General features: G+C 36.0%; 1 protein-coding gene across 1 annotated transcript in view; it reads left to right on the forward strand.

Moving 5' to 3' along the window:
* Positions 1-16589, forward strand: part of LOC149789623 (band 3 anion transport protein-like) — a 256790-nt gene that overhangs the window by 45338 nt on the left and 194863 nt on the right. Inside the window, exon 2 of the mRNA XM_089971657.1 lies at positions 12967-13029. The gene's annotated coding sequence lies outside the window, so the exon portion shown is untranslated. The remainder of the gene's footprint in view (positions 1-12966; positions 13030-16589) is intronic.

The raw sequence follows: 16589 nt of genomic DNA on the forward strand, positions 1-16589 counted from the left end.
GACATCGTTGGTGGTCAGTGAGGCAATTATATCATATCATGCACAGACCAAAGTTTGGTTGCCCATGTCAGATTCTGAAGTTATCAGCGAGTTTAAGGAAAAATATCCTGATATTTACGAAGATGATATTCCTAATAAACTCAAAACTGCAAAAGATCTCGGTAGAAAAATTATAGGTAAATTTACTCAAGGTGGTGCATATGATTATAAAAGACATCACGCACGATTAATTTTAGATGATGCCGAGTACGATTTTATAATCGCTGATACAACGGCGAAAAATACGTTTGTAAATCGAGAGAGTGTTTATTTATCCGACGGAACAAAATTAGGTACGATCGTTAGTTACATAAATGACGTATCCCCGCAATATACTCATCTAAGATCTTCCATGTTGGCTTATGTTTCTATAAATTTATTATCGATGATTAATAGATTTCCTGAGACCGCAGTCAGAGTCGCAACGGATTCGTTTTATATTTCAAGTAAATATTTAGAACCTGTTATGAAATTTACAAGTAATGATGAACGATGGGGTTCGTGGAGAATAAAAAAGGAACTATTACACAATTACACAGAATCAGCAGATGTTCCAGTGAGAGATTTTTATCGTGAGGGTAATAAAATATCAGAAATGTCGAAAGCACCATCGTTGAGTGATCCAATAACCAGATATAAGACAGCATATCTCAATGGACCTGGTGGATGCGGCAAAACAACTCGAACGATTAATGTTTTTAGAAATTCAGATATAATCGTGCTGACACCCACACATAGACTCACACGTGAGATGAAACAGCGGCAAGTACAATCGTGCACATATCATAGTTTCTTTCGGTGGCGCGGAGATACATGGACTCCTGAACGAATGGGAGAAAAATATATACCTAAAATAATTATTTGGGACGAGATATGTACGGTGTCATTGGATACATTAAAAATGTTACTTGATTGGTTGTTGACGAAAAATACCGCCATAATAATGTGTGGCGATCATGGTCAACCTCCGCCTTTTGTTGGACCATCTCCACATGATTGGTTAAAAAATTTCGTTGATTATTACGAAGAAATAGATGATGATCATAGAGCTCTTGATGCAAATTTGAAGGAGTTTAAAAAATTAATCAGATTACAATCAAACAAAATTCAGTGTGAAATATTACGTGGAGTGATCTCAGAGACATCAATGAGTGATTTTTTGAACTCATGGAGACCCACCGATTTGATCGTAGCAAGTAGAAAAATAATCAGAGACGCTTTACAACAACAGTTATTTCAGCTACATAAAGAACAATATTCAGAACTACCCGTTCCGTTATGTTATAGACCATCAGATACACGAAAACAGAATATTAATGTTGATATTCCAGGACCCTTGACAGAGTCAAGGAAACAGAATCTCGTATTAAATGATATTGTCGCCGTTGATATCAGTGTGGTCGAAGATGCATTACGCGCTGACAAATCTCCATGGGTGTTGGGATACGCTATGACAATCCACTCGTCTCAGGGATTAACTATTTCTGATACACGAGTCTGGATTGTAGACGATCGCATCGAGTGGTCAAATTTAGTTTATTTAGCGGTATCGAGGGTCAGAAATATAACTCAATTACGTAGAATCATAATTCCTGAAATCGTTGATAAATTTAACATCATCGATGATGATATAATAAGAAAAAAATTAATTGGATACAAACAATCTGACAAAAAAAATAAACGTGACTTTGATCTTGATGTTGAATTTATTATTGAGTTAAAACAGCAGCAGAATAATCATTGCACCAGTTGTAATTGTATAATGTTATGGTGATATTCGAGTAATGATTCAAGACAATTTACCGTAGATAGAAAAGATAATAGTCGCGGTCATACACGAGAAAATACCATGTTAACCTGTCTTGAGTGTAATCAACGTAGAGGTGCAGGCACCCTTGGCGCTAGCGCCTTGAGTGCTAGTTAAGTGATCGAAATCACCGGAGTGATCGCGGTGGTAGTTGTGTATCCGTTGGAATTATTTGTAGTTGTTCACGTGTAAATCCACGTTGAGGAGCGGCCGAATCTAATCTGTAGATTGCAGGTCTGGAAACGCCTACATTTCTTCCAGTGGATCTTGTCACGGTAGATATTTTGTGTGTGGTAACACTCCAAATAGGATCAGTTGCTCTCGCTTTACCACCTTCAAGTTCACCAGGCTCATATAAATATCTGACTGTGACATCACCTAATATTTTTTGTTTTCCAGCATCTTTCCGTTGTGTTGGTATATTTTTTTTTGTGACCGCGCTAATGGGTTTCATGTTGGTTGTTCGTGTGATCTCATTATTTAATGCAGCTATCACACCTGGTAATCTTGCCACCCATTCGCGAGATCTTTTATCCTGAATAAATTCCCTCGCGTATTGATATCCAAATAACCGTTCAGCAAGTGTTCGATTAAATCGCTCAACAATTGCTTGATCACGGTGAATTGCAGTATGACCTCGTCGTATTTTGGTATTATGTTGTTTCATCAGCGATGATACTGGACCAAGAAATTCCTTGCCAGGATCAACCTGTAGTAGCTGTGGCCATCGTAGACCACCTTGTGGTCCACCACCTCGTTGATAAATTCGTTCAAACGCATCGGCTACTTCAGATGATGTTTTCGCTGATAGCGGCTCTGCTTCTTTATATCTACTTGCAACATCAACTACGGTTAGCGCGTATTTGTACGTTTTTCCACGCACAGTATCATGCGGTAAAAACAGAATATCAGCTTGATGAACTTCATTAGGAACACTGACATCGAAATACGCGTACTGAATTTGTTTAGGACGTGGTAGATAAATTTGCCATATTGCTTGTTTAGATAACCACGTTTTAGCAGTAGAATGTTTAACCGCCGCTGCATCAGCGAGTTTACCAATTGCTGCTTTGCCTCTCCAGTATCCTCTCGGTGAATAATAAATTGATTCCATTATTAATTACCAGCCCCAATCGCTAATTTATCTTTCATCGAGGATCTTACTAACCAATTAGCTAATGATTCTCTAATATTTTTATTTTTTATAGAATTTAATGAATGAATTAATTTTACATCTGCAATATGCCTATCTTGTAGATTTTGACTTTTATAAGCTACATCATGAGCATGACAAGCTCGATCAATAGCATTTATTGGTTCCTCGCCTGGTTTTGGTTGATCCTGATTATCGAGCCTGATATCGAGTCGAGTACCAGGACCGCAATAATTATATCCTGGTAGATGTTTTTCTCCGCTGTATTTAGCCCATGGAGCACCTGGAAACTTTGATATCAAATTAGCAATATCACCACCGCGCTTATTAGGTAAAAACGAAAATTTCTTTCTACCGCATATAGAACGTTTTCCACCGTATGCTATTTTTTAATTTTTTGTTATAACTGTAGCTAAATCAGTAGTTGGAGTTTTAACTCTACAGCGTAAACAATATAAATTCATGTTATAATATATATGGATATAATTGATTTCTCAGCAACTCGGCAACGAGAGCCAGTTAAGCATCATCCTGCGCTACCGAACTCCATCAGAATGATTATCATAGGACCATCTGGATCGGGTAAGACGCAATTATTACTTAATCTGATAATGAGATGGTTGAAATGGGATAAGTTGTATTTAGTAGCACCATCCGTTGATGATCAACGATGTTATGATGTACTTAAAGATTTCAATGAAAACGCACGATTACTGGATGAAGGTAATGATGTTATAGAGTTTATAACAGATATTGATGAAGCACCATCTGTAGATTCCATAGACGGATTTATTAATAATTTAGTTGTATACGACGATGTGATGCTAGATAAACAATCAAATCCAGCCAGAATATTTTCCCGAGGGAGACACAAAAATACAGATGTGATCTATGTTACTCAACGATATACACAAATTCCGAAGGTGATCAGAGACAACTGCAACATTTTAGTTGTGTTTAATGGCGTAGACACACACACGTTGCGAAATATTCATCAAACTTGGTGTGGTGGTGACATGGATATAATTAAATTCAAAAATTTCTTCTCACGAGCGCAAGCTACCCCGCATGGATTTATAACAATAAATTTACATGATCCAAAAACAAGATATCGTGTGGGTATTGATAAAATATTTGGGTAACAGGGGTGATGATAAAATTAAATTTAATTAAATAGATATCATTAATATAATGAACAACTGTGCGTGGTTACGTCAAGGAACCACTAACAATTGTAATAAAAAATGCCGTGGAGAATATTGCAAGAAACATAATTATCTTATAAAGAAAAACCCTCATGCTGGTCCACGAGGTTGTGTTGGTTGTAACAACGGCGTTAGAGGATTATATCAGATTTGTAAAAATTGCGGTGGAGATCGATATCGAAGTTTGATGAACTATTACAGAAAAAGAAAAAACATAAATCCCAAAATAGAAAAACCACCATCAGAACTTGAATATTACTTGAAACATAGAACAAATTCCGAAGATTCAGATGAAGATGAAACAGATGAGGAAAAACGACAGCGAGAACGCGTTGAAAAATATTCATCAAACTTGGTATGGTGGTAAATTAATAGCAGCAGAGAGGGTACCTACCAACGTTGGTCGTCAAAAAAATAAACAAGAAATAAATAAACAGGTAGAGTACTTTATTTTTTCAGATACTATTTCGAACTGAGGTTTTATTAGCACAATCGTCCATTACAGAAATAAAACATCTCAAGGAAAAGTTCATTTGTAAAATCTTGACCTTTCTACGAGATGATTTATTTGTTTGTTTTATTTGTTTTGTCGGAATTCTATGGTCTGTTCACCCTCTCTGCTGCTTCACATGACTTTGGTGCACTCTTCATCAGGATTGTATGTATGAAATCCATAGAGACAGGTTCAAATCCTGCTAATGGTTGCTGCTCAAATTCTGTATCCCAACTGTAAGGTGATGATGAGTCAGTTGAAATTGTGGTGTCAAGGTTATCTCTAATGGTTTGTACTTTGTCATGGAAGAAATTTGCAAACATGTCCGGAAGGTCAGTTGGAGAGAAGGTAGTTGGAAGTGGTGTAGATTTGTTCCTTGACATTAGCTTGTTAGTAATCTCGAAAGAGCTCTTTGCAGCTGGAACTTTCCATGATCTTAGTAGTGCAGTGGGCTGAATTCGCTGCATGGACTATATTTGTGACATTCTTCTTAGCGGCTTCATAGATTTGCTTATGAGTCTGGTGGAAAGCCAAGGCCTTTCAGCTTTACGGCAGTCTCTTTTAGCAGTGCGAAGCTGGTCCCTAACACTGCTATGGCATTCTGTTCACACTTTTGCTGTAGAACAGTTGGAAATACTGGTCAGAGTTAACTCTTATTACACAATGTTTGCATACCCAAGTATTTGGGATGGTCAGGCATCTGGGGCACATTAATTCGGTTGGATCAGATTAAGTGCAGCTCATTGACACATTAAACCCTAGAGACGAGTTAACATGGCAGGAGCTAGTAGCCTACTGCCAAGGTCTGTAGCGTCATGGTCATGTATGATACACTAAAGTGGGTGGTATTATAGAAAGGTAGACAGATATAGCTCTACAATGATACCAAATAATCTGGAATTTCTAGTTGCACTTCAAAATACAGAGGGAAGAAACACATTGTTGGGACCCGATTTTTTTCTGACCAAGTTTCGCCTGTGGTTGGAATATGATTTTGTTTCCAGATTTTATACTTTTTGTTATCAGATTAAAGGCAAACTGGTATGAACTGCAAACAGACAGATGAACCTTTGCAAAAAGAAGGATAAGATGGCCATTTGGAATAAAGAGTTGTCTTGATATGAAAATAATGGTTCTGTTCAGCATAAACAGAAAGAACTCCAACTTTTGCCCTTCTGCTTATGTGCGAGCCAATCAGCCAATGAAAAATGATGTTTCTTACAAATCAAAGCTGTATGTTATTGAAAGATCACCTGGGATTTGGTGTTTTAAGGATCTGTTCAGAAATAGCTTTCAAAATGTGTTTCCTACTCGAATTTCAGGCAAAAAATACAAAAACTTCAGGGGTTAATGTGTTAAGCCGTTACAAGTATTATCATTGTTAGTTACAACCTGCCCAGACTGCAGGTATTTCACTTGTTTCATTTTAAGACAAGTAAACCTGTCTTGAATGACCATTGCTAGGAAAGACCACTTGTCTGAAGAGACCAGATTCTCCTTGCACAGATTTACTGCAAAGCAGTTGCCTTATCAGTTACCCAGTTATTATTATTATTATTATTGTTATTATTGTAGTTTATTGATGTTATTATTATTTATACTATTATTAGGTAAATGTTCAATGTTTCTTGTTTCTCTGAAAATATTTCAATGCAAAATACATGCAGATGGTCTGTTTTCTTTTAGCATTGTTTCTGAACCTCTTAGTATCACTATATCAAGGATCAGGGTGGCTGAGTGAGTTTGAGTCTTGGCCCAGCCAGCGTGGTTGTGAGTGAAAGCTTGGTAGTAGCTTCCTATGGGTTGGTGGTTCTTTCTGGAGTCCTGCTAAGCCAACAGGTTCTGAAAAATGCTGCTAAATCCACAAAACCAAGCCAATCTGTTACCATGACACTAATTACCATTTAACTAGCAAAGACATTATTTAAATGTTTGTGTGTTTATGTGTGTAATTTGGATTTATAATGTTGCTTTAACAGTTTTAGTCATGTTGCTACTATGTCTGTAGTGTGGCAGTTTATAGTGATGTCTAGCACCTGGGCATCATGCCACAGACAGGTAGCATCATGTCTCACTCAGTCAGATTATCTAGACACTGGGCTGACCAGTCCTAATATGAACCTCTTAATGCTGAGTGCCTAGCAAGGCAGCTGCTAGTACCAATTTTACATGTTTTTGGTATGACTGCTGGGTTTCAAACCTGCAACATACTGCATTCAAGTTGGATGCTCTAATCACGTAGGCCACAGGAGCAGTATATTTTGATCATGAATAGCCAGAGTAAAGTAAGCTTTACATCATTTCCTTTACTTTTGTTATCCTCCATCGAACATTAATTTAATATTGACTTCCTTGGAACAGGGAAGATGGCTATTGCCTGCAATAGATTTTTGATCACCTTTCATTGTTTTATTGTTTACTATCATGTACACATTATGAGGGGCACTTATATTACTAATGAAGCTTACATTTTAAATCATTTTAAAGCTGTTTTTAATTTTTTGTCTTAGCTATTCCATTTTCTGCTAAGTTTTAAGCTAAAGAAGAGCAATAGGATAGAAAGAGATGAGAGGAAATCTTATCCGATGACAGTTGATCTCGTCCTCAGCCCACAGGCACCTGGAGATAATGGTTCTTCTCCTCAGTGAAAGTTTTTCAAAATAAGTCCTAGAAAGTTGTTTATTTTTATATAAATGATAAGCAAACATTGGCACATTATCTCCAACAGCTTTGAACACTGATTTTGAGTTATTGCTCATTTTACATGCCTTTCCAGCTTTCTTGTGGATATTATTGTCTGGCACATGCATCCATAAGAATTGTTTTCTTTGTCAGAGCATGTGCATCAGCTTTTATCATACATCAATACATAAATACTATCCTATCAAGAACATATGATTAAATTACTTTTTTTTTTTACAATTATGAAAGAGTACAAGAAGTGAATTGTTCCCCAGGAACTGCTATTTGATCACATTTCCATTGTAAATTTAAGTGGAATGTATATCAGCGAGTAATTTTACAAGTTCATAGTATTGTTCATAAAATGTGACAAAATTTTCAAGAAACTCAGACCTGTTAGGTACAGTCTGTCTGACCTAGTTGGGTCTTTCTGTTGACTTTGGGGTGAGGCAGGGACCATTGGTATACTAATTAAAACACTAAGTCATATTGTAATATACTGTTTGTATCCAATATACACACTAAGTTCTGTCCACCTCTCCAAATTCTACACTAATGTTTATCTACATTGTTTCTCACTATATTTTTCCACTCAGAAAAATATCTATCACTCCATTGTGTCTGTTAGGTATTCCTTCTCTTAACTCCCCATCTTGAAGCTTGCCAGTAGCTTCTTGTGGGTCAGTGGTTCTTTCTGGGGCTTTCCCGGATTCTTCCTCCACCATTAATACTGGCCGCCATGTATAGCCTATCATGTGCTGAAAAATGGAGTTAAACCCCACAACAACAACAACAACAACAACAACAATAACTCCCCATCTTGTAAATCTCTATCTGGTTCTTATAATTTCCAACTACATCTTTTCTCTGCTGTCCCTTTTTCTTTCTCTGCCTTGTTTCTGCTTTTCTTTCTGCTTTGTGTCCTTTCTTCTGCTTTCTCAACTCCACACTATTGTTGTTGGCATCCTGTTAGATGATGGAAGTGCACCCATAAGAGATGCCCCTGTTGGTGGTTGTGAGATCACTTTTCATCAGCTAGCAAGGGTAGCTTGTCTTCACAGGTTTTCAGGCCAGTGATGAGACCATGTTGCCAGCTAGTACTAATATTAGTACCCTTACTCGTACCTCGTGGACAGGGTACTAACATGAGCGCATACGTGTTAATGGAGCAAGCCGGGTGTGATTCACACCCGGCGTTCCTTTAGCCTAATAATAAAACTTTAAACATATTCCTTGCATGTAATCCAATAAATTGAGTAGTCCTCTTATTTAATACCGGAAGTATCGAAAATCATTGTAGAAATAGTTGTAAAATCTCGTTTACCTTTTTTAGCCTTTATTTTCATTTAGATCGTCCACCATATTATTTCAAATAATGATTACTTCCGTTCTCAGCCTTGTTTGTTTGTGTGCCATATAATGGACATTGGCGCCTTTTTTGGAAATGTAAACAAGTCGTAGTAAAATTTTGGCGCCGTTTGGGTCAGAAATTCTGCGCATTAAAAGTAAATACGGTTTACCTGCAACTTTGAAATTCCACCAAGAAGCGATTATTCGCACTTAATTGATAATTTTATAGCGTAGAAAATCCAAAATATGGTCTGGCAAGACTTACGTAGAAAAGGGGTCACGGCGAGAGTCTCGCGTTATCTGTCATGGCGGACAGGATAAGGTTAGAGTAAACATGGCAATTTATTTTATCGTGTAAGGGCTTAATAAATTCAAAATAAGCCAAATTTCTTCCACAATACGATTATACTTACGTATTTGATTTCTACACTGTTTGTTTTTCTGACTTTAGTGACGAATTTTTTTGCTCCATTACATGATATGGGATCAGTTTGTAGCCTCAACCACAATAAATCAAGTTGAGGCTATGACATCGTATCTAGTTGCCAGCTGGACCTGTCTAGAGTAAGCTCTTCCCAGGTGTTGACATTGATATCAAGGGCTTTCATGTTGTGCTTGCAGACATCCTTGAACTGCAACTCCACACTATATCTTGTATCTGTATACACATATCTTAATCTCACGCCCTTTCTTCACATACAGAATATGATTGGCTAACCATTTCTAGATGAATGACAGCTCCCTTCCCCCAGATCATACCATAACTAAATGGTACTGAAACAGCAGGAATATAACCCAGCTATCCAGATGTCATGATGCTGACCTGTAAATTTAGATTGTAATAAATCTCTCTTGCAATAAGTAATCATCAGTTAAAAAATGTCTAACATGAAAAGCTTGTAGGTGTGACCATAGATAATAATTTATTATTGAATGACCGTATTGATAAGCTTTGTAAACCACTGTCATCCAGAATTGCCCTACTCAGCAGAATCAAGAAATATTTATCTTTGGAAACTTGAAATCTATAATACAAGTCATATTCTTCCAACAATGGATTATTGTTCAAATGTATCTTGAAACTGTGCATAATCTGAGCTTGACAGGATTTATAAACTTCAGAAACAAGCAGCATGCTTAATTTTAGATGCATCTATTGATCATCCCTCAAAAACATTATATACTGAACTCAAATGGTTCACAATATATGACAGGATAGGTTTTCACAAGGCAGTTCTGTTATATCAATGTCTACATTGAACTGCATCACAGTATCTTCAGGACTTATTCAGGTTTTTTTCAACACAATACCAGTTGAGATCAATATCACATGGAAATGTTCTACCACCAAAACCAAGAACAGAACAATTTAAAAAGAGTTTCCAATACTCTGGTGCAGTTCCGTGGAACAAGCTTCCACTACATGTAAAATCTGCTGAAAATATTAGTGTATTTAAGAAGAGATATCATGAGCAAGTATGTGTTTCTAATAGATAATGGAATTTAATATTTTAATACTAAACATGTTAAAATAAACAGTAATTATTGCTATCTTCATATAATGTACATTGTTATACTCTCCTTAAGAGCAGAGACGTAGCTATGATATTTTGCGCCCGGGGACGAACTATAAAATTGGCGCCCCAGTCCCCTCCCCGTTTAATCACATTTTTGAATATTACCCTTGTTTACTTATTATAATGTAACGTTGTAAGCCTCATTTTGGCGCCCCTGTACCTTGGCGCCCAGGGACATATGTACCCCCCTGCCCCCCCCCAGCTACGCCACTGCTTAAGAGGGCCTCAAGGGAGAATAGTCCTTGACTAATGAGTCACGGTCTATAAATAAAAGATTATTATGATTACATTATTATTATTACATTTATTATTATTATTATTATTATTGTCAAAGTCATCCTGAACCCCAAAACTTTACTTACTATTGATGTGTTCTCACACCCAACTTACATTAGTTTCTGTTATGCTGACCTAGTTACCCAGATTTATCATTGCTTCCCTCACATCTGTCTCTGAAATTCCCATATTCACACCCCCAACATATTACTAGTTAGAAACCTGACATTGGTACTGCTATATATTTGACTTTTTCCCCCCACACTAAAATCCCTTGTGTTATATGTACTAAGAATCCCTTTGGTCATAAAAAACTGATAGTACCATGTATAGTTCTGTTTGATAGTAGTGGTACTCATGCACTGATGTACATGTACATTGTTGGTATACCTAGATACAGAATTTGAGTGAAATTCTTGCATAGCCTTAGGTATATTTTATTGGAGTCATTCTAACGATAACACTGTACTTGAGTAATTGATTTTTAGGTAACCAGAATGACTGCAGTGTTTCATGGGCAACAGCTTTCATACAGACTGTAATGCTTAAAGGAAAAAGTATGACTTGAACCGTGCGTTCGAAACTTATCCCATCTTAGTCACTTTTCTTCAACATCTATGGTTGTCTTTGGAGGACAAAGCAGTTTCTGAAATTTTTTTGCTGCAGTTTGTTGAAGTACATTGTACATGGGGAATCCAAGTCTCAGCATATCAAAATGTTTTTTTTTTTGCATAGCAGTTTTGTTGCCGTCATGTACATTAAGTCGTCGTAGTCTCAAAGATACCAATACTCACTCAAAGGATGAGAGCCACTTGATAAAACAATCTGTAAAGGGGTTCAATTTTTTTTTTCTTTTTTTCTTCCACAAGCAGATATCAGCAAATTCTAAATGGAGAAAAAGCCTGGGCAGGCCAACACTAAATTTTCTGACTATTGTTATTGTTGTTCTTTGCATTGCATACTTTCATGTAACATTTAGGATGGGATCAGACAGTTTAAAACCATAAGATACAATGATTAATTGTGTCTTACTATGTGGCCAGTCATTTCAGGAACGGCATCTGTAATGTCCATTGCTATATTTGGACGATATTTAATATACTGAATTTTTTTAATTGTATAAAACAAATTAACATAACTTAATTGCGAGTCCCTTCATATGAATGTTATATTGGTACTGTATATTGTACATCTGATATGAATCTATTGGCACAGTATGTTGTATACCTCACATGAATTTATACTGGCATACTGTACACCTTGTATGAATCTGTTTTGTCACTGTCGTGACAGTATGTTGTACACCTCATATCAATCTATATTAGCACATTATGTTGTACACCTTGTATGAATCTATATTAGCACAGTATGATGTACACCTTAAATGAATCTGTATTATCACAGTATGTTGTGTTGTATACATTGTATGAATCTATATTGGCACAGTATGTTGTACACTTTTATGAATTTATATTAGCACAGTATGTTGTACATCTCATCTGAATCTGTATTGACACAGTATGTTGTACACTTTTATGAATTTACATTAGCACAGTATGTTGTACATCTCATCTGAATCTGTATTGACACAGTATGTTGTACACTTTTATGAATCTATATTAGCACAGGATGTTCACCTTGTATGAATCTATATTGGCACAGTATGTTGTACACCTTGTATGAATCTATATTAGCACAATATGTTGTACACCTTGTATGAATCTATATTAGTACAGTATATTGTACACCTTAAATAAATCTACATTAGCACATTATGTTGTACATCTCATATGAATCTATATTAGCACAGTATGTTGTACACTTTTATGAATCTATATTAGCATAGTATGTTGTACACCTTGTATGACTATATTAGTACAGTATGTTGTGCACTTGTATGAATCTATATTAGCATATGAATCAATATTAGCACATTATGTTGTACACCTTGTATGAATCTATATTAGCACATTATGTTGTACACCTTGTATGAATCTATATTAGCACATTATGTTGTACACCTTGTATGAATCTATATTAGCACATTATGTTGTACACCTTGTATGAATCTATATTAGCACATTATGTTGTACACCTTGTATGAATCTATATTAGCACAGTATTTTGTACACCTTAAATGAATCTATATTAGCACAGTATGTTGACCACCTTGTATGAATTTATATTATTGGTGGTACAGTATCTTATATGACTTATACTGTATGAATTATTGCAATAGTATTATGTACAGCCTGCATGTATAGGATAACTAACATTGAAGCTCAACAAACTTATAAGAGCAGAACTACAAAAATTATAATATATTTTCTTGTTATTAGTGAGTTCTGTTCCACTGAGTTATTTTCTGCTTTTTCTACTTACAGAAAAGCGGACATCAGAGGTTGAGAGTCAAGGTCAGTTGGAATTCAAGGGCAGGACAATACTTTGTAAGAAACAGTTATTTTATCTTAAAAAATGGCATCTGTCCTATTTTGACTTCGAAGAATTGTATGGGCAGTAAAAGTATCTATTCATGGTATGATGTTTAATCATTTGGGGAGGGGGAGCTACTGTAGCTCAGTTGGTCGAGTGTCAGATGCATGAACCAAGTGCCGTTGATTTAAATATCCTCCCAGTCCTGGCTTGTCGGCCTCCATGGCATATCTTTGGGAAAGGCATTCAGCTCCAATTTTCTCAGCATGATGTAACCAGTAATGTTGAATGTGGCATTAGGACAAAAAAAGTTTAACAAGAAGTTATAAACTCAGGGTAACTCACCATTACACCTGCTTTATCTATCCTTGTATGCTAATCCAGTGATTCTTGTTTGACCATTGGTACCTAGATAAATGTTGAAGATAATAGCAATGTTAATGGTGCTCAGAAGGGGTTCTTTTCCAACAGTTAATCTACTCTTCCTTTAACTGATATCAAATAATATAATTCATAAAGTGAATAATTATTTTTTCCATCACCCCCCAAAACATTCCATACAACTCTGTATTATTGTGTAAATACTGAGTTTTACAAATGTCTAGCGTATTTTACCAATTCTAAGACTTAGTTTTCTAAAAGTATGAATGTTTTAGATTTATTAATGGTTTCTTTACTTTGTATTTAAGTCAGGGTGAAATTTATATTAGTAAAGAGCTCTTCCATTTTATTCTGTTCAAAAGAAAATCATCTGAATAATGTGGACAATTGCATCTTAACAAAATACTATACAGATATTTTGTCAACATCCCCATCTAGCTGATACCTCAGTTCTGTATTGTGTATTACAGGCATACACACATCTAATGGTTTTGCATGTATGTATGTGTTTTTGTTTACAAAATGTAGACCAGCCAAGAAATAGGATGGTCATGCACACATTCTTTCTTGCTCTAGGCATCATTTTAAGATTTACCTATCTCTCTCTCTCTCTCTCTCTCTCTCTCTATATATATATATATATATATATATATATATATATATATATATATATATATACATACACATACATGTATACATGTATATATATTACTTTATCCAATTAAAGAAAATAAATACAGAATGCTTGAACAAATTGTAATTTGCTCATGTTGTTTGTTTTTGTTTAAACTTTGTTCATAACCCGACTCCCCTGTTGATAAAAACTTAGACTTGTGCATGCTGTTAAACTGAGCCATCAGATCTGTATTGGATCCTGCTTGGAGTGTGCTGGCAGATCTGTATTGGATCCTGCTTGGAGTGTGCTGGCAGATTTGTAGCTCACCTGATTGTAAGGCCATGTATGCTTAAATTATAATATTCCCCATACATAGGTATCCCTGGGTCGGAGGGCCTTCCCTACACTTACTTTTTTCTAAATGTCTTCTGTATTAAAAATTACTAAAGTTGAAAACTTTAAATAAATAAAAATTCCCATTCCACAGAATCAAAATCTGTCTGTAGTAGCATACTTGGTATTTTATGCTTTTGTGTAGGTCCTTCATCTGTTATGCATTGTCAGATGGTCTTCCAACACAAATTGTTTGTTACCACTCTGGAGTCCATATTTCGTGTCTCATTTCAGTCAGACATGGAATATAGGTTTTAACCATATAAGACTAAATTTGTCATCCAATTTCTGTGAAATGTGGTAAGTGGGTATGAGCATCAAGATTGTGGATGATTTAGATAATTAGCAAGATATTGTACAAATTAATTATGCTATTATCTTTATAGCAAATATCTGTCAGAATGTTGTAAAATAGGCCAAAGCAACATGATATAAAATTTATATAGGGTTGTATTCTTATTGGCCTTGGTGAAATGGTCAGCTGTAAAATTTAATTTAAGCAGTGAGCAATATTAGGCTCACTTTGGCCTCCTGTTTATTAATTTATTAATGTTTCTTTTTGCAAGAAGATGAATTGTGATACCTAGTTTGTTTTGAATAAAAATGGTGCTAATCTGGTCTCAAATATGGCTACCACAATGAACATATAACAGATCTTGTCACTAATTCTCCAGGATTGGATGGTTAGATCAACATAGGGTCTTCTAGAAGTCTTCTAATGGTGTCTAGTTTGTCCTAAATTAAAAAGGGTCTGATTTTACATCCAGTATTGGTTACAATGTAAATCTTGTCACTCCAGAATCAGAGATGGGTTCAGCACTCAACAGATAGAAAGGAGAAATGATCTTATCTTGAATTCCAGGAATATTTTTTTTTTACAATTATAATATCTTCAAGGGATTCTTGTTGCAAATTTGCTGAGCCTTCTACAAAAGCTTAGCAAATTTAGCATTACAATTTGATTTCATTTTCACTGTCAAGTGGTTCTGAAAGTGTCCATGTGCTCATGGTTTCTTTTGTTAGGGGACTCAGAGGAATGTGATCAAGTCTATAGAAAATTTCTCCCTTTGATTAAACAGCTGCTTCATTTACCTCCAGTCGTGCTTTATTTGATTCAGATCAGCAGGTTTATTTAATAATATCTCCAGGAATGTGATGATGGGAGTTATTATGCATCCATTTTCATTTTATTGCACCAGGGATGCACAGTTGAGTTGGTTGTTAATGGAATCCCTGATGTTTTATAACAAAGGGTTTTGGACTATGATGTTTCCCCATTATAACACTGTTCAAGGTAACCATGAAATTTATCTAAGGGGCATATAACGAGACTGTGCCAGAACAGTATGTAAAGCAGACACAATATGGTATTTTATTATGTGAAACAATATATTAACAAAATCCTTTATATAACAACAATATATCCACATAATTCTATTTTTCACCTACTATTCAAATGCATATTCCAAAATCCTATCAAATTCAGTGTAGAATGAAAAAGAGGTTACTGTGACCTTTTGCCTGTTAAGAGCATTCAGTCAAGTTTCATGACTGAATGTAATGGTGCCAGAGAAACTGAACGAAAAGTGAAAATGAAACTGCTATCAAAGAAGTGTTACCTGTGTCAAGGGGCCCCAAGTGGTCGAGTGGTCTAAAGTGCTCTCTGTCACTGATCACTGTCATCTCACCTCTGTCTGTGTGGGTTTGAGTCTCGGGCTCAACCAATGTAGATATGTGAGAAAGCTTGCCGGTAGCTTCTCGTGGGTAGGTGGTTCTTTCTGGGGTTTTCCCGGGGTTCTTCCTCCACCACTAATACTGGCCGCCATGTATAGCCTATATTGTGCTGAAAAATGGCGTTAAACCCTATAACAACAACAACAACAACAACAACAACAACATTACCTGTGTCAATAAAATGGGATCCATGATGCTACCAATATTATAAAAGTGACATTGGCATGCAGAAAATGGGTTTACGAGCCTGCATATGGTATGTTGTTGTTGTTGTAGGGTTTAACGCCATTTTTCAGCACACGATAGGGTATACATGGCGGCCAGTAGTAATAGTGGAACCAGGAAAAACCCCCGGAAAGAACCACCGACCCACGAGAAGCTACTGGCAAGCTTTCTCACATACCCACATAGGCTGGCATATGGTATAAAAAAGATAGTGGCTAACATAGT

The sequence above is a fragment of the Sinohyriopsis cumingii genome, chromosome 10 (genome assembly GCF_028554795.1).
Source record: "Sinohyriopsis cumingii isolate HCF-2022 chromosome 10, ASM2855479v2, whole genome shotgun sequence".
Lineage (NCBI taxonomy): Eukaryota > Metazoa > Mollusca > Bivalvia > Unionida > Unionidae > Sinohyriopsis > Sinohyriopsis cumingii.